Source organism: Chiloscyllium punctatum, chromosome 2, assembly GCF_047496795.1.
Source record: "Chiloscyllium punctatum isolate Juve2018m chromosome 2, sChiPun1.3, whole genome shotgun sequence".
NCBI lineage: Eukaryota > Metazoa > Chordata > Chondrichthyes > Orectolobiformes > Hemiscylliidae > Chiloscyllium > Chiloscyllium punctatum.
This window is the reverse complement of record NC_092740.1, coordinates 118,577,424-118,600,325: the sequence shown is the minus strand read 5'-3', so window position 1 is coordinate 118,600,325 and position 22,902 is coordinate 118,577,424. Positions and strand designations below refer to the sequence as shown.

Genomic DNA, 22,902 nt, shown 5'->3' with positions numbered 1-22,902 from the left:
GCAAGGCTCTCCTTCAAATCAATTCTGGCCAGCTACTCCCTCATGTCTTCATCGTTATCTTTGCTCAACTAGAATACTATTACTTTTGATTCCAGCTTCTCCCTCTCAAACCGCAGGGTGCATTCTATCACATTATTGTCACTGCCCCTTTGGAAGTCCTTCACCTTATTTCCCTAATCAAGTCTGCTTTATTATACATCACCAAATCCAGAATTGCCGGTTCCCTCGTGAGCTCTACCACAAGCTGCTCCAAATATTAAATCCTGTAGGCATTCCACAGATTTCAAGAAAAGGAATTTGTTACTAACCTGATTTTACCAATCCACGTGCATATTAAAATCCCTCATAGTTAATTTATTCGTACCTTTCTTACATGTCTTTCATATCTCCTGAGTTATCTTCTTCCCATATCCTGACTACTGCTGGGAGGCCTGTATCTAACTTCAATCAGTGTCTTTTTTCCTTTGTGGTTCCTCAAGTCTACCCATACAGCTTCTATTGACTCTATGTCACTTTTTGATATTGATTTAATTTCATTTCTTACTAACAAGGCCACCTCACCAGCTCTGACCATCTGCCTGTCCTTTCAGCAGGATGTGTATCCTTGGGTATTTAGGAGCCAGACATGAATCTATTTTAGCTACGTCTCAGTGATACTAACATCATACCTACCAATTTCAATCTGCGCTACAAGCTCATTCATGTTTCATACACTGTGTGTATTTAAGTACAATTCCCTCAGTCCTGCACTGACTGACCCCTTCTCATAATTGTCCCTTTCTTTACTGTGCTTGAAGTTAGATTCCTAGAACTTTCCATATCTGTCTTGTTACTTACTCTGGAAACTTTAATAAATTCTGCTCCCTCCTTTAACTTTTTTCATAATTTTCCATACAACTAAAACCAACCCTTGACTATTTAGTCAAGTAAATAGGGCTTAAAATAATTATAACTGCAATTGCATGACTCCTGAAGGTTTATATTCAATGCTTACATATGAGTGGCTATAGAGGATAGGTAGAGATGCCCTGGAAAATCTGAGGTGGCAAGGGCAGAGGGAAGAGAGTTTGAGTTTTATGTTGGGAGAAGGACTGCGGTGATGGAAACTAATACAAGCCTCATAACCAAATCCACCTCCGCATCCACACACCTCAGACGTCCACCACATATGCACTACAATCGTAACTAGTGTAAAAAGAAAACAATCCATGGAAACCTCAGACTGGTCACATGTGCATTTCAGGTTTCTCTGAGTCTAAAGGAAAATGTGGCCCCGTGTTTTAAGATAAAGCCTTTTTATTGTTTTCATGACCCCTGGCATTCAAAGAATTAAATGATGATTTAACCATTGAAATTGTAACCATTTTTTATAAATAAGCATGGGCTGGTCCAAAGTTTACATTTTGTCTTAGTGCAGTCAGACCAGTATACTTTCCAGACAGAAGAATTTACAGCCTGTTATGATACTAGGAACAAGCAGAAATGTGCCTAATTATTTGGAAGAGCAATTGCAACTCAGATCATATTCTAATTATTTACAGGAGTAATAAACAAGGCTGACTTTAAAAAGATATCAAATATTAAAGTCAACGATATCAATTCTGTTTCCCTGCAGGCAATTATCATGTTGCAAGAATAAGTTCATTGGCAGTTTGCTTGTATTGTAGAGCCCTTTTAATTTTTGAGTTAAGCATTTCAAGTAGGTTGGTGCAATGGTGTTGCAAGCTTACACTCTGCCTGTCCTTTCCAAATCCTCACATGGCCTCAACCATCCCTCATCCTAGCTTGACCTTCAATCCTACAATACAAAAGAGCTCTACATTCTCCAATTTCAAACTCTTGCACATCTCCAACTTTTACAGTTCCATTGCTGCTGTTATGCCTTCAGCTGACAGAGCCAGGCACTTCAGAAATGCATCCATAAAACTTTCCAGCCCGTTAGTTTATATATCTTTAAGGCACTGCTTGAAGTGTACAACTTAAACCAATCTTTTAACCACCTGACTGACAATTTTATTATGACTCAGTGTCACATTTTTGTTTGATATCATCTGGCAAGTGAAAGATCCTGCTGATAGAGTGTTACAGATGGTAGTCTGACTTGCTGTGGCACTCTCACTTTTGCACATATGTTGTAGGCTGTAGTCATGGACAGTGATAATTGAGGCTCCAACATTCATTCCATCACACTCCTACTCATATATCTTTCCTCAGACTTATAAGCTGCAATCAGCATGTATTAGATGGATTTGCATACTGATAATTATTGTGTTTTGCTGCCTTACAAATGCACCTTGCTTAGTCAAGTCCTGCAGGAGGGACTGGAATGTGAAACTTCAGAATCAGGGGGCTGAACACTGCCTACAGTGCTACAATGCATCCTTCGTGAAGAAAGTTACATACATGTAAGTATAGTTGTCATTGTTGCTACAATCTCTTGTGTTTCTCCTAGTATCAGATAACAGTCTTAGAAAATGTCTTCCTGCAGGTAAGCAGAATAAAACAATCCCATCAGATATGATTCTTCAAGGCCAATGTAGCTACCAATTGTGTGCCCACTTTCATTTGATTTCTTTCAAAAGGAATTTTCGTGCTTGGGTCTGTTAAAGAGGTTCATTCCACGACATAAATGCTGAATTCAACTGCAATTTGCTGAATAGACATCTACCTTTGCCTTTGCAGAATTATTTATGTTGTGCACCTGTCTGCTAATTGCAGTTTGTGGCTCATTAAACAGATTAAAGCTTGCTTCCTTTACATCACATGGGAGATAAGTCTGCAATTTAACTGAAAGCAGCCACATTGAGAGTAAACCGCATGCTGAAAAACCTCTCCATGAGCCACAATGAATCTTTGAATAGCCGGCCAATAGCAATTCCTCAGTGGAGATGTGTGTGTGTTTGTTTTGAAAAACTGTTTTAAAGTGAATTGACGGGAAGATGGACTACAGAATGCAACCAGTGAAAGGAAGAACAAATGTATATTTATGTCACTCCCTTCACAACCTAAGGCTGATCCCAGAGCTCTTTACAGTTAGTGAGGTTCTTCCTGAAGTGTCGTTATTATTGTGATTTAGGAAGCAGGCAGTCAACGTTGTGCCCAGCAAGCTCCGATGCAACAACAGGCATTTAATCGACTTTTGATATGTTGGACAGTGATAAGTATTGTCCAGGATATGAATGAATGTAAAACAGAGAATGTTACACTGTAAGCAAACAATTAAGTTTACTCATAAAATACATTACATGCCAGTGTGTTTAAAACAGTGATACAAGAGCCTTGTTACTAACTCGTGGTATTAAGATATAATTATACACAATTATATTAAACCAGTGCTGTGGAAGGACTCATTCATTGTTATTTAACGTCAGTGGAAAGTTCCATGTTTACTTTGCAGTAGTATTAAAAATCTATTCCTTTAGAACAATTTTGAGATGTTTATTTTCGAAATTATCATTCCATTCCCCCCTTACATTTCCAACCTTAGCAGAATGTCCCTCTATTTAATTTTTCATTGAGTGCTTATGTAGTTTCTCTATAGATAAATTTGTGCTGTTTGCCTCAACGACTACATGTCACAGTGAATTCTAACCAATCTGTAGGAAAATAAGTTTCTCGTGAATCCCCTTTTGGATTTATAAGTGACTTCAAGTGCCCTGTCTCTAACAACCTCAGAACCCAAGCTGTTACACATTGTGGAATTTGCTTGTTTTCAGGAAATAAAATGGATCGTGTTAATTCAAGTTGAAATACCTCAATCCACTGCAGAAAATGTCAAGTGCACAAGGTTGATCAGCACTCAGCGATTTCTCAGATATTGGGTTAATATTGGTTAATATTCAGTGCAGTACAGCCAAAAAAATGATCACTTTTCAGTTAACAGTTTTTTGAGTATCCAGATTTGAGAGAATGTAACTGTAGCATATACTTAATGCTCCTAGATTTAATCTCTTCCACAAGTGGAAGCATTCTCTTTATACCTACTCTATTGAACCCTTTCATAATATTAAAGATCTCTATTAGGTCAATCAACTTTCTCTCATCAGTAGCAAATGGAATAGTCACAGTATGCTCACAAAAAATTGGGCCTGATGGATTCCAGCTTAGCCAATGTTGCCTAATTCAGCATGACTGTTAATCTCACCGAATAAAAAAAATCTGTTCTCAGAGCAAAGATGCTGATACTGTACTGTGTATAACATGCTCACTGGGGGATGGAACCAATCTAAAGACACAAAACTCATTTCAGTTCTAACCCTTCATAGCTAACAGAGAGAGATTAATTTGTGACTGTATTACTCAAAGATAGAATCAAACCTGATTTCCCACAAGGGTGAGGCACAAAGCAAAGACACAGAATATACATGATCTTTCCTAAAATACTCACTCCTCTGATGTGAGACAGGGGGTAATATATCTCTACTTCTTGGAATTTAGATTCATTGGAGTTAGCATCGAGACAAGCACCAGGTGCATGCTCTCAGCTGCCCTTAAATTGTCAACATATCACCCAATGTTCTGTACCTAAACTGTTTAATTATTGAATAGTAGTAACTAATGTGGAATGCGCATCACAGAAGTCAGCAATAAAACACTTCCTCTTCATCCATATTCATTGAAATGACAGAAATTTCCAAATTTCACATTTATTAAAAACCTCCTTCACTTAACAGCAAAAATTTCAGGTAGACACAGGAATAATTTATTTTGGAAGCCTCTCACCTGAAGAATACCTTTTCTTTTGCTTCAGAATAGTCAAGAAATGATTTGACCTCCTAATAAAATACAAGCTGACAGCTGTTCTGAATGAAATTGAACTCATGGGTCCTGCCTGCCACTCACAGGGTGAGGAAATGTCAATGTTAATGCTTTGGTACCTGGCCTGTGAAGACACTGAAATGTCCCACTGCTAGTTAGTCACACAAAGCAGCAGCTTCAGCTTACTATCTGAGGTGAGTGAAGTCAGGCCTATGATTTCAAAGTCCTGGACTTGGATTTTGCCGTCAGAGGCAAATTAACAGTCGTCAATGCTCAGTGTGCTTGCAATTTATTGCTAACACTTTTTTATGTAACAACCTATGGTTATTAACCATAGCACACTGGTTATAGTATATTCCAGTACTATACCGCACACTCCAGAGAGCACCTTGCGCATATGTCCTAAGCCAGGCAAATTGAAAGATCCCTCACTGAGCGCAGAGCTTAAACCAGGAATGTTTTTGGAAGTTAGAATATTGAATAAGATAAAGGCACAAAGACAGACTTCAAAAACATCCAGGGGCTGCATTAGGACACACCAATCAGTCAGCTGCTCTTGAGATTCACCAGGTGATTTGTTAACAGATTGACTGGGATTTCAAAGCAACCAGTATCACTGGGAGATACTTTCAGAATTGTCATGTCCTATTACACTGCACCACCCTTGCATTTTAAGTAGCCATTGTTGCTTAAAATTTGAATAATGGTATACCACATTTATGTATTAAATTTAGTGGAATGATATCCAAGTAATGATGTAGAGATGCTGGTGTTGGACTGGGCTATACAAAGTTAAAAATCACACAACACCAGGATAAGTTGTTGTCTGCATTTTAAATCTGGGGCAGAGCTGTTAGACTAAATAAAGATGCTTCAAAATGAAGGTAGCCCCTCTACAATATTTTTTAAATTTGGAAGTAAAAGATGGACCCTAAAGCCTGGGGTGGAGGAAGGGGACATAATGGCGGTGGGAGGAATCACATCTATGTGGTTGTCTGGGACTCCTCTTACACTTAAGACTGGAGTCATGCTAGAAAAGCACAGCAGCTCAGGAAGCATCCAAGGAGCAGGAAAAATCGACGTTTCGGGCAAAAGCCCTTCATCAGGAACAGACTGCAGCCGTGCCTGGAACCACTGATCCTCTGGTATGTTGTTGGGAGGTTGCTGGGCCCTAAACTGGAACCAGAATTATTAAAGGACATCTTCTGCTCTGGACTGTAGGTTTCCAACATGAGTTAACTCATTCATTTTTTTCCTGAAACCCAGCAAGTTTCACATCTCATCATGGCCTGGATTGTGAGATTAATAGAATGGGGGGGGGGGGGGGGGGGGCGTGTACATTTTGTCACTTATAAATCCAAAATGGAAATCATGAGAAACTTATTTTCCTATGGATTGATTAGAAGATGGAACTCACTATGACATGGAGAAGTTGAGGTGAACAGCACAATCCTCCTTGGGTCCCTCCCCAAAACTCTTTCTCCAATACATCAATGGCATCATTGGTGCTGCTTCCCTCTCCAGTTTTAACCCGAAAAAAATGATCAATTTTGCCTTCAATTTCTACCTTGCCCTCACCCTCACCTGATCCCTCTCTGAATCCTCACTTTCCTTTCTCAACATTTTTGTTTCCATTTCTGGAGATTGGCTAGCCATCAATATTCCTTTCAAATCTATCAACTCCCACAGTTACGGAAACTAAACATCCCTGCTTCCTGGAAGTACTCATTTTCACAGTTTCTCAGTCTCAGTCACATCTGTTTTGATGCTGCCACCTTCAGCAAGGGGTGGCCTCAGAAATATTCATCTTTTTCTCAACCCCACTATTGTGGTCAACAGGGCATTTAGATGTGTTCAACTTGGGCACTTAGATGTGCTTCTACTCTGACCCCTTCCTTCTCTCCCCCAACAATGATAGTGTCCCCCAGCCCTCATGTACCACCCCATCAGCCTCTACACCCAAAGGATTTGAAGTTGCTCTATCTGTCACCTCCAAAGGGATGCCATGACCAGAAACATAATCAGTATTCTGTAGCGATCATTCCCTATGGAACACTCTTGTCTACTCCTCCTCCATCCTGAAAATCTCCTCACACTCCCATGGCAGTTTCCCAAACAATCGCAGAAGGTGTAACTTGCTCATTTACTTCCTCGCTATCCAAGGCCCCAGACACACCTTCCAGGTAAAGCAGCAATTTATCTTCACTTCACACAATCTAGTCTACTGTATTCACTCTTCATAGTGTGGTGTCTTCTAGACTAGTGAGATGAAATGCAGATTGGTGCTGGCTTTGCAGTACACTGACATTCTGTCTGCAAAAATAACCCTGAGCTTCCAGTCACCTGCCACTTCAACACACCATTGTGTTCCCATGCCAGAACTTCTGTCACAGGCTTGCTACAATGTGCCACAGAGCTCAAAGAACAACATCTCATTTTCTATTTGGGGACCTACAGCTTCAAGGACTCAACATCAATTTCTTGAGCCTGATTCCATCCTCCCACGTATTTTTTAACTCACCCCACATTTGGTCCAGTTTTGAAATGGGTTACTTTTAACACAGTCATCCATTCTCACCACATCCTCGGCCTATTATCACATGAGCTGGATTATGTTCAGTTTAGTTCACTCATTCCCTCCAATTCTTAGATCTTATTGTTACTCATTCAGTTTTTCTCCTGTCCTGGTCTGCTATCCATAATCTCATTGTTGACTTACTCCTTTCATCTCTCTCTGGGCTCTATCTCCACGTATCCATTCACCTCTTCATCTTCAGTATTAATCCTACTTTTTCCCAGCTGCTAACAGTTCTGAAGAAGTTACTGGACTCAAAACTTTCTTCCCATTGATGCTGACAGACCTGCTGAGTTTCTCCAACAATATCTTTTTTTTGTTTCAGATCTTCAGCATTCACAGTTCTTTGCTCAGAACTAAGGAGACATTTAAATGTCTCATTAATGCATGTAATTAGCCAGTTATCGATTCCCACCAATCATGAGAGTGCACTTTCCCACTGGTGGTAAATGAATGGTGGATGCACAAGGTTTGAGCACAATGAGATTGAAATGCACCAGTTTGCACTCCCCCCTCTGAAACTTGCCAATAATAGCAAGGACTATCACCCATTTAAAATATGCTATCTTCATGGGAAAGGGAGTGAGCAGAGTGGTTCAGAAGTTCCCAACAGCTTATACACACATAAACAAACCAACTGTCCTTAAATTGACACAGCTAATTGATATATTTATTTGAATATAAAGCCCAGAGGAGCACAAAGTGTTTTTAAGATGGTCTACTGCAATAACAAAGGCTATAACCAGCTCTACACTCTCTCTTCCTAGTCATTCCCTTTCCTCCTTATTAGCAATCTGTCTTCCACAATCTCCTAATCATCTTCCTCCTTACCTTCCAAATGGTTTCAATGCTCATTCGAAATGACTATGAGCACTACTATTGTATGTGCATACTATATATTTTGCATGGCATGGTAACAAGTAGCCATATTTCAAGATTTGATTAATTTAAACAAATTATAATTAGAGGATGATATGCATTCTGTTATTAATGAAGCGAGCGAATACTTAACGGAAAGGCATTTGCTAAACAAGTTGTCTCTGAGCTCTGACTTTCTCTTAAAACTCTGGGGGTTGGGAGGGGAGCAATGGGAGGAAGTTAAATCAAGTACAACGTTTTATGATCAACATCAATTTTTCCTGTCAGCTGGAAGCTGATGAGCTGAGTTTCAGCATTTCAGCAGGAAAGAGCTTGCAACTCAAACTAAATGAGGCATTTGGGAAATCCAGATTAGGAGATGTTTAAAGGGTGTCGTCAATGATACCTCACTGACCATAAGAAGTTGTAGGTCAATCCTGAGGCTGACAGCTGAATATTGATGTGGCACATTTATTGGCGAAATGTTAAAATCTTGGCAGCCTTTACCTTCATAAGCAAAGGCTCTTCCTGGTACAGACAGACATACACACACACACACACACACACACACACACACACACATTCACTTCAGATTCATGCAGCAACCAAACGAAATATAAATTTGCACCAAACTTAAAAATGTTTATCATGCATTTTGAGTCTTCATTCCATTTAACATCTTTTCCTTTCGAAAGTTGTGTGTACGCGTGCATGTAAAGCTGTGTATGAATAATGTGGCTGGGATGCGGAGAGAGGTGCTTGTGGGTGGGAATGTGTTGGTGTGTGTGGGTGTAGATGAGTGTAGGTGTGGGTATGTGAGTGAGTGTGTGAGTGTGAGAGAGAGAGAGAGTGAGAGTGTATGTGGGTGTCTGTGGCTTCAGGTTCAGTTAAAACTTATCAGTCATAAACCTGCAGATGTTTTAACGTAGCCTGCCCACACAGGCAGAAGCAATTCTTCTCCCAACCAGTGAAATGATAATAGTCGAAGCAGATGTCACGTCGGCACTTTACATCCATAATGTATTTTACTACACAGACAGGCAACTTGATAGCAATTATGTGGAATTATTGTACTGTGGAATGACAGACTGCCACCTGTGCACACATTTCTGTGCTGTTAAACATGGATTATGAAAGATGCATGTTAGGATACAGCGTATAGAGTACTGAAGACTTCGGATATAGAATAAGATAACCTGTTTAAAAGTGTACAAAAATGTCATTGTACACATATGTTCAACATGTGTAAGTAAGTGTGACAGACATATCTGGAATTTATCTTGTGGAGCATACACAATATGAATGATACATTGATCACATACAATGGAAATCATGTGTATTGATGTTATATTAATGGACAATTACAAAACAATTATGATGTAAGCTTACTATTGCCTGTGAAGTATCTCTCAATCAGGAAACATTTTGACTGTTCACCCTAATTTATAATGGACTCTCCTCTTCCTTTAATTGGCACACTTGAATAGAGTTTAGAAGGATTAACAGAAGCATTTTGTCATAATGCTGGGACATGTAAATACTTTGCATGGTGCGGAACCACCAATCAGCCTAACATCATCACAGTTCGCACTCTGAGCACTTCAGAAACTGTTCTTCATCAAGTTCAATTCACTGATTTCACATGCATTCTGAAAATAAAACTGAGAATCTGAATTGGATTTGTTTACATAAGGCAATATATGACTGAAACCCATTACTACTTGTGTGTTTTTAACTCCAGAGAATTAAATCGTCTCAAGAAAACATGTGAATTAGGGAAATTTCCTTATAGAATCCACAGTGTCAGCTCCCTCAGGATATTCAATGTTCAACACATTCCTCCAAAGCCTGCCGAACCTTTGCTCAAAAGTGAACCTACCATCCCTGGTATCACTCTCCTTCAGTATGCATGATTACAGTAACTTGTTTTCATATAGGCACATCAGGTGCCCAGAATGTCCCAAAATGCTTTACAACAATTCAAGTATTGTGGAACCATAACTGCATTGTAGAAAATACAGTAGGCAGTTAGCTTTCAGCAAGTCCCACAAACCAGATAATCTGCTTCCCCAAACAATGCAAGTTGGGAGATAAATATTGGCCAGCACACTGAGGGAGGGGGAGGGTAGAGGGGGAGCAAGAGAGGGATGGGATGGGGTTCAAGGTAAGGGGAGTTGGGGGGGGGGGAGGTGAGGGGCAGGAGGAGGGGGAGGAGCCTCCCCTGCTCTTCAGTCTTGCAATGGGACCTATTACATCCACCTGAGAGAGTGGACAGGGCCTCAGTTTAACCATGCTGCCTTCCCTTGGTATTCTGTGGCAGATGTTATGCTCAAATCTGTGGTGTAGTCTGAATTCTCTGATTCAGAGGTGAGAATGAGTAATCTGAGCTACAGCTACAATCTCTAGATTACTGAAAGATACTAAAATGGTGTAAACTAACTAAGTTTAACTTAGAACTTCTCAAAATCTTTGGCTGCATGCAAGTTCAGTTGTTCAGATAGAATGATTGAAAAAACATCAATATCTTAATCACAAACATGTGACATGACTGATATATTTCCTCAATCATACTTAATTCCTCTTACATTACCCATTTATACACCAGGCAATATCAATCTCAACTATTTTCCTTAGTAAAAAGGATTTTTGCTGTACCAAAACTACAATAATGAACCAATATCCTGTGGTTAACAAGCTTTCGGTAACAACCTGATTTTCAGGTCATCAATAAAATAGTTCAAAGTTACATAGTAAAGGGCTGATTTCAAGTTGGGCAGCAAGGATGAGTTACATTAGAGGTAGCAGCATGCCAGCTAAATTGGCATCGTGTTCATGTGGACTGTTTTTTGAGTTCCCACAATGGTTATGAAGGTTTTTAAGGTCTTCATCACAGGCAGGCAATGATCTCATATTTATGTAAACAGCTAAATTTAATCACGTACCTCAGACAATGACACAATTATGTACTGTGTTCACTATTGGAATCACTTTACCCTTGCCTAACATATTGGGCCTTAGAATGCACAGAAACACAAGGAGGTGAATTTAACAACATTAGTCTTTTCCTGTGACCCACAATCAACAGCAGTGGCCCCAGAAGGAGACCTTGGGTCTCTAAGGGTATTCTCCCCCTCTACAACAATCTATCCACTTGGTATTTCCATCATACGCACTTACACTCTGGATATAGTGGAAACTGCTATGAAGTAAGTCTAAAAGAAACGGGACAGACAACAGGTAGGTTGGTGTAAAAATTGCCTTTGGAAAATGGGGTCAAATATTCATTGATACCTAACTTTGACAAGGAGCAACTGAACTTGTATGACCATGCAAAACCAAAATTATGCAGAAGTGGGTATTGCAGATCCTGGAAATCACAGTCTAGATTAGAGTGGTGCTGGAAAAGCACAGCAGGTCAGGCACCATCCGAGAAGCAGGAAAACTGACATTTCGGGCAAAAGCCCTTCATTAGGAAGGCTAAAATTATGGCATGCAAGTAAAATATCATCTACAACCATGTTCTCTCATGCACAAACTTGAGTTCTTCATTCACTATTGAGTTGATACTTCCAGACAGGCGATACATACCTCTACAATTAGATCAATATGAACAATGATAGACTCGTGAGTTTACTCATTTTTGTCACCTTGGCTAATTTACACCCAGTTACTTTTTCTGCCCTCTCAGTTTCCCTATTTTGTCTTTTGCCAAGTCATTTTCCTATGCATTGAGGAGACTTTGTTGATTGTATTCTTTTTGCCCACATTTAAAATGAAACTTTTGGTATATGTTTGACGGAGTAGCTATTGGTTTTCAGACTCAAACACTTCTATGATATCACCCACGTACCAGAATGTTTTTGTAAATCAGTCACAACTTAAATTATATTTTCTTAAATCTTTCTTTTGGTGAATTCTGTGCTCATCAGTTGAAGGTAGGGAATCTTAAGTGAATGAATCACAGATACAGTGTGGAAGCAGGCCACTCAGCCCATCAAGTCCACACTGACTGTCCAAAAAGCATCCCTCCCAGACCCAACCCAATCTCTGTAACCTTGCATTTTCCATGGCTAATCCACCTAATGTTCCCATTCCTGAATACCATGGGCAATTTTGCATGGCCATTTCACCTACCCAGCGCATCTTTAGACTGTGGGAGGAAACCGGAGCACTGAGAGGAAACCAACAAATGAAATATTTTTCTCATTTGTCACGCAGCGTTGCCATTGAAAACTGTCATGCCAACATCAATACTATATGGGTTGATTTTTTTAAAGATTAAGAATAAAGTACATTAGAGAGAAGTCACTCTGCTCCTACTGCAAATGCAATAAACATACCTCAGTTTGTAACGTGACATTTTCATTTTTCTAAGAACACACCCCAATGATTGAAATTAATACTTAAGGGCCAATCTAGTGTAGTGACACAATGATCTGAGATAGTGAAGTCTTACCACGACTGCCCTGAGGCATGAAAGATTCAATTATGTGGAGAGACTAGAGATGCTGGTACTGTTCTTGATCCTTACAACAGAGATTGTTAGATGATGACTAAATTGAAACATTCAAAATTACAAAGGATTTTGCTAAAACAAATATAGAGAAACTTTCAGTGTTTGGATTTGATGATTCTGTAAATATACATTTGATATAAGCAGTGATGTTACTGCGACCTCAGTGATCATATGTTCGTGCTCCAGCAAAAGCAGGAAACCATAAACCTGTCTCCAATTCCGTGGCATCACTTAGAGTATAACAATAATCAGACATTAACAGTTATTAACAAGTAATTAATGAGTTTCTAACAGTACCTAAAGGAGCAACATGAAAACATGCTCAAAGAAAACTGTTTCCATCGGCAAGAGTGTCAGTAACAAAGTGACAGAGGTGAGAGGCAGAAAAACTAGGGGAAGAAGATAGCTTTTTATTTTTATTAATTACACGAGTTGTAATGATCTGAAATACCCTCCCTGAAAAAAAGAAAAGTAACTGAAATTGAATATTTATTTCAAAAGGAAAAGTAAGCAGGGCCACCGAAAAGGCATGATGGGTTCAGACTATTTAGATAGTTCTCTCAAAAGAGGCTGCTTTTCAATAGTTTTTGGCTCTATGAATCTATGAATCCCATAAGGTGCCTGTAATTGCAGATGAATCAATTTTCTTTTATACCTCTGAATAACATTTAATCACAGGTCACGTAACACAATTGCTTCACAATGTGTTCACAATGCATTGGGGAGCCAAAAGCTGAATTCCTACAAAAGGCAGAACCAAAAATTTGAAAACTTTTCTTTTAAATTCTAATAGAACATAGTATGATGGAAGCCATTCAGCCTATTGTTCCTGTGCCAGCCTTTAGAAAGAAATTTACAATCAATTCCGCTGCCCTCTACTTTCCACATAGCATGACAATTTTTTTCCACCTTTAAATATTTATCTATTTTCTTTTAGAAACTTACTAGTGAAACTTCTTCCATGATTGTCTTAGATAGTGATTTGCAAATTACGATAGTTGACCATTAATTACAAATTTACTGATAGAGTCTAATACAATTTCCCACACACATTTCAGAATCTTAGCTGGGAAACCATTTTTCAAGTATGTAGAGCATCGTAGCATGATTTTGTTCTCACTCAACTGCAGTTTCAAGCAGTTCATAAGCATCTGGGACAGCTAACTTAGTGTTTCCTTTGCCGAACCTGAAGCATAAAAAGGCAGTTAAACTACCCCCAACTGGACTCTAGTTAAGCTCACCTAAACCCGTACAGACCTGCAATAACACTGCATCATAATGTAATCAGTTCAGATCACTAGAACATACTGAGTATTGGCAATTTTGTTCCATGGTGAAACAAGTTGGCATTGTTGTCAGATTTTATTATGTTCTTTAAGTGGAATTGGAATGCAATTTAAGTGGATAATTCTATTGAATGTGTATATGCCACCACTCAGTAGTAAACAATAAATATTGACAATGGTAATCAATTGTGACATTTGCTTTCAAGCTTAATATCATGTAATTCTATTAATTTGCTGTACACATTGGAAGTGCTACTGAGATGCTTTATACACTATCTGAATGTTGTATACAATTGAAATGTTAATACAGTGGCATTTCATGGATGTGTTAATGGAAATTGACACACAATGAAGAAAAGAAAGACCATTTTCCTTTCACAACCTCATGACATCCCAAAGTGCTTTTGAACTGTACAATTAACTACTTTTGAAGTGCAGTCACTAAATAAAAACAGCAGTCAATTTGCAAAAAAATAAGTTTCCACAAACAGCAATGGAATCATGCATAGATAATCTTTCCTTTCATGCTGTTGGTTGAAAGATATACATTAACTAAGCCATAAGGGAAAATTCCATATTGAAAATGTTCATGGGATTGTTTACATCTAAAATAAAGGACAAACCAGGCTTTGGTTTGATGTCTTATCGCAACATTGGCACCTTCAAAACTGTGTCATAACAGTTCATAACAGCAATGTAATAAGACAGCTTTACGTATCACTTTGCATAATATACATATAAAACAATGCAGTTCTAATGTTCATAAAGAGTGGTATATACAACAATAATATTCAAAAGTGCTAAATACTGCTGAGCTATTAATAGGCATCATTTCACTGGAACATGACTTATATCAGCAAAATAAATCAGAACATTACATAAATATGTGGCATACTATGTCATTATAGCATTACATACACTTTCAATGCTCCAATAATGTGACTTAAGTGGACATTAGAATCTTATATGTGGTATAAAATGTTCCAATGTATATTTGCTATGCTTTTGGATTCGGGCATATATTGTTAATGTTATTAGAATGTGATACCTATTGACAATATGTTTGGAACATGCTATGTAATCAAAATCTTACACAGTATGTAATTGTATTAATCAACTATACCCATTGAAAGCACTACTGAGATGCTTTATACACTATCTGAATGTTGTATACAATTGAAATGTTAATACAGTGGCATTTCATGGATGTGTTAATGGAAATTGGCATATAATGAAGAAAAGAAAGACCATTTTCCTTTCACAACCTCATGACATCAATAATACATACTGACAATGTCATTACACGTTTGTTGGCAATGTAATTAGACAATGTGATTATGTTATGTGGAAATGTTATCAGAGGATTGGAAGGAGGCAAATGTTGTTTCTCTTTTCAAGAAGGGTAATAGGGAAATCCCTGGCAAATTACAGACCAATCAGTCTTACGTCTGTGGTCAGCAAAGTTTTGGAAAGAATTCGGAGGGATAGGATTTATGAATATTTGGAAAAGCAAAGTGTGATTAAAGGCAGTCAGCATGGCTTTGTGAGGGGCAGACCATGCCTCACAAATCTTATTGAGTTCTTGGAGGAGGTGACAAGATAGGTTGACAAAAGTTGAGCAGTGGATGTGGTATACATGGACTTCAGCAAGGCAATTGATAAGGTTCCCCATGGTCGGCTCATTCATAAAGTCAGGAAATATGGGATACAGGACATTTTGGCTATCTGGATTCAGAATTGGTTGGCTGACAGAAGGCAGAGAGTGGTTGTCAATGGAAAGTATTCTGTCTGGAGGTCAGTCTTGAATGGGGTCCTGCAGGGCTCTATTCTTGAGCCTCTGCTCTTTGTAGTTTTTATAAATGACTTGGATGAGAAGGTTGAGGGGTGGGTTAGTAAATTTGCAGATGACACAAAGGTTGGAGGTGCCGTTGATAGTATTGAAGGCTATTGCAGGCTGCAGCGCGACATTGGCAGGATGCAGAGCTGGGCTGACAAATGGCAGATGGAGTTCATCCTGGATAAATGCAAAGTGATGCATTTTGGAAGGTCGAACTCAAATGCTGAATATAGGATTAAAGACAGGATTCTTGGCAGTGTGGTGGAACAGAGGGATTTGGTGTTCAAGTACATAGATCCCTCAAAGGTGCCACCCAAGTGGATAGGATTGTTAAGAAAGCATATGGTGTTTTGGCTTTCATTAGCAGGGGGATCAAGTTTAAGAGCCGTGAAGCTTTGTTACAGTTCTACAAGTCCCTGTTGAGACCACACTTGAAATATTGTGTCCAGTTCTGGCCACTCGACTATAGGAAGGATACAGAGGATTTGGGGAGAGTGCAAAGAAGGTTTACCAGGATGCTGCCTGCACTGGAGGGTTGCCTTCTGAAGAAAGGTTGACTTCTCTCTCTGGAGAGGAGGAGGAAGAGAGGTGACCTAATCGAGGTATACAAGAGGCATAGATAGAGTCAATAGCCAGAGACTTTTCCCCAGGGCAGGATTGACTGGCATGAGGGGTCATAGTTTTAAGGTATTAGGAAAAGGGTATAGAGGGGATGTCAGAGGAAGGATCTTTATGCAGAGAGTTGTGAATGCACGGAATGCGTTGTCGTTGGTGGTGGTAGAATCAGAGTCATTAGAGACATTTAAGCGACTGTTGGACATGCACATGGATAGCAGTGAATTGAGGGGTGTGTAGGTTAAGTTATTTTATTTTACATCAGGATTAATGCTAAGCACAACATCGTGGGACAAAGGGCCTGTTCTGCACTGTACTTTTCTACGTTGTATATTATTAATATCCAATATTTGCAATTAAACTTGTACATATGCTCCCACCAGAAGTATGATGTAATAAAAATTGATAATGTTAATCGAATGAGATCAACACTTGCTATTGCATCAAGTGTAATTCTATGAGAATGATATGCACATGGGCAGCACTATTGAAATATTACACACAATATTTAAATAGATCATATAATGGCAGTGCAGTTCAACTTTGCAATATTTAGACTTGTGCATTTTGTTTTAAATGGTTACCTTTTGAACTTATAAAACCTCAGAAGAGAGAAAGAGGATAACTGGAATTTAAATCAACTGACCAAGTAATTGTGTATTTCCATATCCAGCCTAATTGAAAGCTTAGGAAATTAACCACCAAAGGAATGAAAAGGAAGTGTAAATTAGAGTGGGCAATATGCCCAAACAGCTACTTAAAGAAAAACAAAGCAAGGGTAAAACAGACTAGACCATATGAGAGAGAAACAGGAAGAATTTAAAAATAAAGTTGATGAAACTTTACAACTAAAACCTGAAGGAATGAGACACCACACTTGAAATACTTAATTTCCAGTCTCAGAGATTCTGACTGTTAGTAATTCAATCAACTTATCAACAGATTCCCTTGGATTTGAAAGCTAACTTACTCTTTTGTTTATACTTATTATACAAATAAAGCAAATGCAAGTTTCTCAATGCATTTCAATAATGAGATGGGCAAAATTGCTATTCTCACAAATCAACAGCTTCTACATTCCACATAAATTCCACGTTCACTGAAACAGCTGGCCTCAGATGACATTGCTGTGCAATTGGTGCATCCATAACAGCGAATTCCACTACCAACACTTTTGTTTTGAAGCTCATTATGAAGTTAATATAACCAAGAGGCCTGTGCCAATAATTTCAAGACCAGCATTAAAATCTCACCTTAGTAACTGGGGAATACAAATTAAATTAAATTAAACTTAATTAATTACATTTCATTAAATAAAACTTATTAAATTAATCCAGAATGAAAAGCCTCTGCAGGTTGTCCTTCCCTAATCTGACAGTCTTGGGACTGGGCCTGGGCAAGATAAGATCATTTGTCGAATCATGTTATGTTTGTTACGTGTGACAGTTAGAATATGAATATATTAAATATGAACAATCTGCATGAGAATCATTAGATCTCCTCTGGGCTGTTCTGAGTCACAGCGAACCTCTGCAAATGGCTGCCAATGTACAAGCATGAGGATGTAGCTGGTCACGGAGGCAAAAAGTTCGAAGAGGCTGCTCCTCACATCTTCTCCATTTTTAGCAATGCCCATTAGTTCACATTGACAGGTAAATTGCATGTTTTACAAGTCTTTTCAGTGTGGAATTGTTTTTATTCTTCTTGAACTCAGCACCAGGAATACATGTATGCAACATTGTCTGAACTTTGAGCATTGATCTTGCCTAATTTATGGAATGTGAAAACCATCCAGCAATAGTGCGTGTTCTTTGGAAAACTTGGCGCAGAACCCCGGAGATTTCCAGACCAGAGAATACCAGATTAGGCACTTCAAACCGTAAATAATATTCCTTGTGGAATATTATGTGGGAAAATGTGTTTGTTGCATATTGCCTGGAATTATGGAAATGCAGTGTATTATTTAAATAGAGAAAGATTGCAGAAACAAAAATAAAAGAAATTTCTGGAGAAACTCAGTAGTCTAGCAGCATCTGTGGAGAAAAAGCAGAGTTAATGCTTTGAATCCTTGTTTTACAGAGGTATCTGGGAATCCTCATCCATGAATCACTTGAGATAAGCATGTAGATTTAGTAAAGTGATTACAAAGGCAAATGAATGTAGGGATTTATTGCAAAAAGAATGGAACATAAGAACTGGAAAGTCTTACTGCAGCTATAAAGGACTTTGGTGTGACTGTTGTCAGTGTGACAACAGTGAACTGTTTTTGTATCCTTTGAAAGAGAAATACAATTGCATTAGGAGTTCAGAGAAGGTTCATTTGTCTGAATTCAATGATGGGGAGGGCAGAGATAGAAGAGAAGGTATCATTGTCATGAAATATTGGGTCTGCATCCATTGGAGTTTGGAAGAATGAGAGGCAAACATCATAAAATATACAAGATTTTTCTCTAACAGTGAGTTGTTAGGCTGTGAAATTCTATTGTCCAGAAAACAATGGATGTTTGGTGATTGGATTTAATCATGGCAGACTTATTTTTGATTGACAAGGGAGGCAAGGGTCAAGGGTTATGGGGACTAACAAGAAACTGGGGTTGAGAACATAATCAGATCAGTCATGGTCTTATTAAAATGGGCAGTGGTGGGGGTGGGGGCACAGGCATGAATCTTCCTGCTCCTAAATCCTACTTATTGATAAAGTATTGGGGAACAATGATTGAATGCCTCAATTTTAAATCTCCATCTTGCAATAATAATTTTTCTTACAAGTTTAAAATGGAAGTCACAGGGACCATGAGAAAAAATTAAGGAATGAGAGATTCTTGGCACAACTTTGTAGTTCTGCTTTCCCAGGCACAGCAAATGAATAGAATACTGATAAATATTTCGCTTTATCTGTTTTGACACAAGACGACAAAGAAATATTTTAAAATCAATAGCTTTGTTTAAGATCTTGAGAACCAGATTAAAATGTACTAATCATCTAACTTTAATTATGGGAACATTAATTAGAGGTGGGAACATTAATTAGAGGTGGAAACATTATGTAGTGGGAAATGAAAAAAAAAGTTGTACACATAAGGACTATAAAATATGCTGCCTTTTTGATAAAAATTAGGGACCTCTCATTAGTCCATCTAGGGATATCTTGATTGATACTCTGGACTATAGACTATTGATCTCTTGCTGGCTTAATCAAAATAAAGTAAGATTTAATTTTGAAATTTTTGTGTGGTCCGAGACTTTCTTTTAGAGTCAGTGTCTATGGTGACTATGCAACTCTTACATTATCATTCACATCCATTTGGTTCACTGATGCGTTTCAAAGCTGGAAATCTACTATCTTTATTCACTATGAACTTTATGTGACTCCAACCAACAATGAACACTCAGGTATGTTCAAGCTGCCACCTCAGCAGTACCTTCTTGTGGACAAATTTGAATAAATAGGGAATACATGCCAGCCTTTCCAGCAAATCCCTCATACTGTAAATGAATATAAAAAATTGTGAATGCTCACAACACAATGGCAGTATGTCTATTTTGGCAGAACAGGGAATTAATGTGGACATCATTTTCCCTTCAATCGGCCTGCATATTGCTCAGAGATTGTATGGAATCATGAGAAATGAGCACTCATTCAATGGAAGGGACTAAGATGCTAAATCAGAGCAGAAATTTAAACTCATAAATGCTATTTAACATTAATATTGATCCACAGGAGGACAAGCACAAAGGAGCTTCACAAAGCACTGGAATCCCTCAGTATATTACAGCAGCCAAAACTCCTGGTATTATTCTTGTTTTCTATCTCATTCGTCTAATTAGCTTGGCAAAGAATAATATTTGATGTGCTATAAATTTGTAAACTCTTCCTTCTTTGCCTTCCCAATATTAATAAAACATTGGTGCCCAAACTACTTCAGAGTGCTCTGTGCAGTAATTATTTTGGGAGTTATTGAACTGCCACTGTTTAGTTTGTAATGTTTCTGATAGAACTCCATCGAAATAGGGAATGGTGATTGTAAAATGATGATGCACAGCAAGGCAAAACTTGAAGAGGAGGGAAACGTTGGTAAAAAGATTACTAGCAACAAAACAGGAAAGAAAATAGTTCCAAAAATTGTTCTATTTTCACCTGACCTCCTAAAAAAACAGTGCCAACAGTGAACAGTAAAGTGTTTAAATAAAAAAGTGTTACAACATCATTATGGTGGTTTGACTGGGGCAGTTACTGTATGAGCAAGAGTGAGTGAGACTGAGATGAATTAATTTACTGTAAATTTACATAACTGCTAACATATGACATTCATAGCTTTAACCACTAATGTTAACTCTCCCTCAACTCTGTGACATACTTAAGATGAGCTCTACCACTTAGCGTTAGCACTTGCTGTAAAGAGAGGTATGCTTAAGAGCCTGGCTGTTTCCAGCACATTAACTTTTGTTTTCTTTCCTCATCTTTACTCCCTTCAGAGTGTTGAAATATTAGAACAGAGGCACAGCATACACTCTGCTATCTCACCTGAGTAACTGCTTTTAAGCAGGAACTGTTGGAAAGCTAATTGTTCATGAAAGCATCACAGCCTGAAGTTCAGCTGACCTAATTTGATATTTTAAAAAGATACACAGTCTCCTGCATGAGTCGGCTGGAAGTAGAAATCCCAACTGCTTCCCCCCTCCTCTAGTTGGTCCTGTTAACAGCCATTCCAACTCAATGGTTAATTCATCACATTGTATGCAGAAAACATTTCTTCAATTACAAAATATGAAGCATGGTTACTAACATAGCCATTCTCATTTTTAAAATTCTCAACCCCCTTCTTTGACATGGTAAGTAGCATGTACTAGTTCGGATTTAGCAAACAGCACTTCTTGGTACCTCAACACATACATGCTTATGAAGGGTTGATAATAAAAAGAAAGAACATTTCCCTAATGAAAGAAAGAAAAGCAGATACATACCATTGCAATTCAGATCATTCACGCTTCAAATGTTGTTCAGTATTCTCAGAGTGGACACCATCTTCTATCTGTTCTGGCCAAAACAGAGAGAATTGAAGAATAAATCTCTGTCGTTGAAATCATCCAATTAATCCCTGCTTCAGTCATCAGCATTCTTTGGAGTGCAAGCTTTCTTTCTCCTTTAAAACACAATGCTTGCTGTTCATTCCATCTGACACTCTTCTATGACAGATTCTCCAGCCTGTGAGCATTGCCTGACAGTGCTTTATACTTGTTAAATTATAACAATTGGCAGTCTGTTTTCCGAACCCATTCTATTAACTTGAGGTATAGATTATTTTTCACAGCACATGGTGTCTACTGTTTTATTTATCTCGCCCTCTGTACAAATTGGCAGCTTCAGATTGTACATAGACAGAAAAGTCTCTCATTACACAGCAAAGTGCAGCTTTTAGTCAAGCATCCATTTGAATGTTTTCCTGTTAATCAGATTAACAGAGTAGTGTTCAATATGAGCAAACATGTTTTGGGCAGGCATGCTGCAAAAAGAAAATACTAAACAAACGTTTATACCCAAGGTGTTTTTGGATCAAGTATAATTCCAGAAGCTACAACCTCTGATACTCTTGTAATTAACGGTCTTTGTAGACGGAAAGAAAAAGATACAGAATTCTGTGTTTTTGCTCCCTGAAGATCTTGAAAAACTATATATACATTTGAATCTTGGGTTATGTTGCCTATTGTGGTTAATAGTTGCCATAGCAACAATCATAGCAGCAGCTGCTGATTTAAGTATACAAAAATGTTGACTCTAATCCAACAGGCTGCTTTGTGTATCTGTGACATTTATTAAAAGGTAGGGGTAAAAATATGATGCTATCTCACATTTTTCATTTTGGGTATTGCCAACATTGCTCAGTAAAGACATCTAATAGCAATGGATATTCTGTAGTAGTAACCCATTTACTTATACACATCACCTCCCCTCAGTGCCTTTGGAATGTCAGTTCATAACTTCTCCAAATGGTGGTATCTTTGTATTCATTAATTTTTAAAAAAATTATGAATTGCTAACCTATTGGCTAGTTTCCTATCAGATATTCCATGTGGTGGCATCACCACCTCAGCAACTCTCTCCAAAGAATTAGCTGCAGTCATGGTATTACTGTAATCTTTTGTAAATTAAAATCTGAAGTTAAGAAGGAAGAAGCAGAATGTGTTGGAATATGTTTGGTAGCTATCTTTTTCATCATCCTCATCATAAGAAATAAATATTTATATATAATTTAAAATACAAACAGTCCATTTGGCCAATGAAGGTATTTATGTTCCACAAGGGTCCTCCAGTCTGTTAATTCAGTGTTACGAGGCAAAAAATGTTGGAACTCCCATGCAAATGGCATTGTGGGTGTGCCTGAACTCAATGGATTGCAATAGTTCAAGATAGCAGATTGTCACCAACTTCTCAAGGGCAACTGAAAACAAGCAATAA

At 38.2% G+C, this 22,902-nt stretch overlaps 1 protein-coding gene across 4 annotated transcripts in view; it reads right to left on the bottom strand.

Annotated features, from left to right (window-relative positions):
• Positions 1-22,902, bottom strand: part of lingo2 (leucine rich repeat and Ig domain containing 2) — a 717,008-nt gene that overhangs the window by 351,440 nt on the left and 342,666 nt on the right. For 2 of the 4 annotated variants that reach the window (XM_072587678.1, XM_072587687.1), the window contains one exon: positions 21,411-21,483. The gene's annotated coding sequence lies outside the window, so the exon portion shown is untranslated. The remainder of the gene's footprint in view (positions 1-21,410; positions 21,484-22,902) is intronic. The other 2 variants (XM_072587659.1, XM_072587670.1) reach the window with 1 other exon arrangement.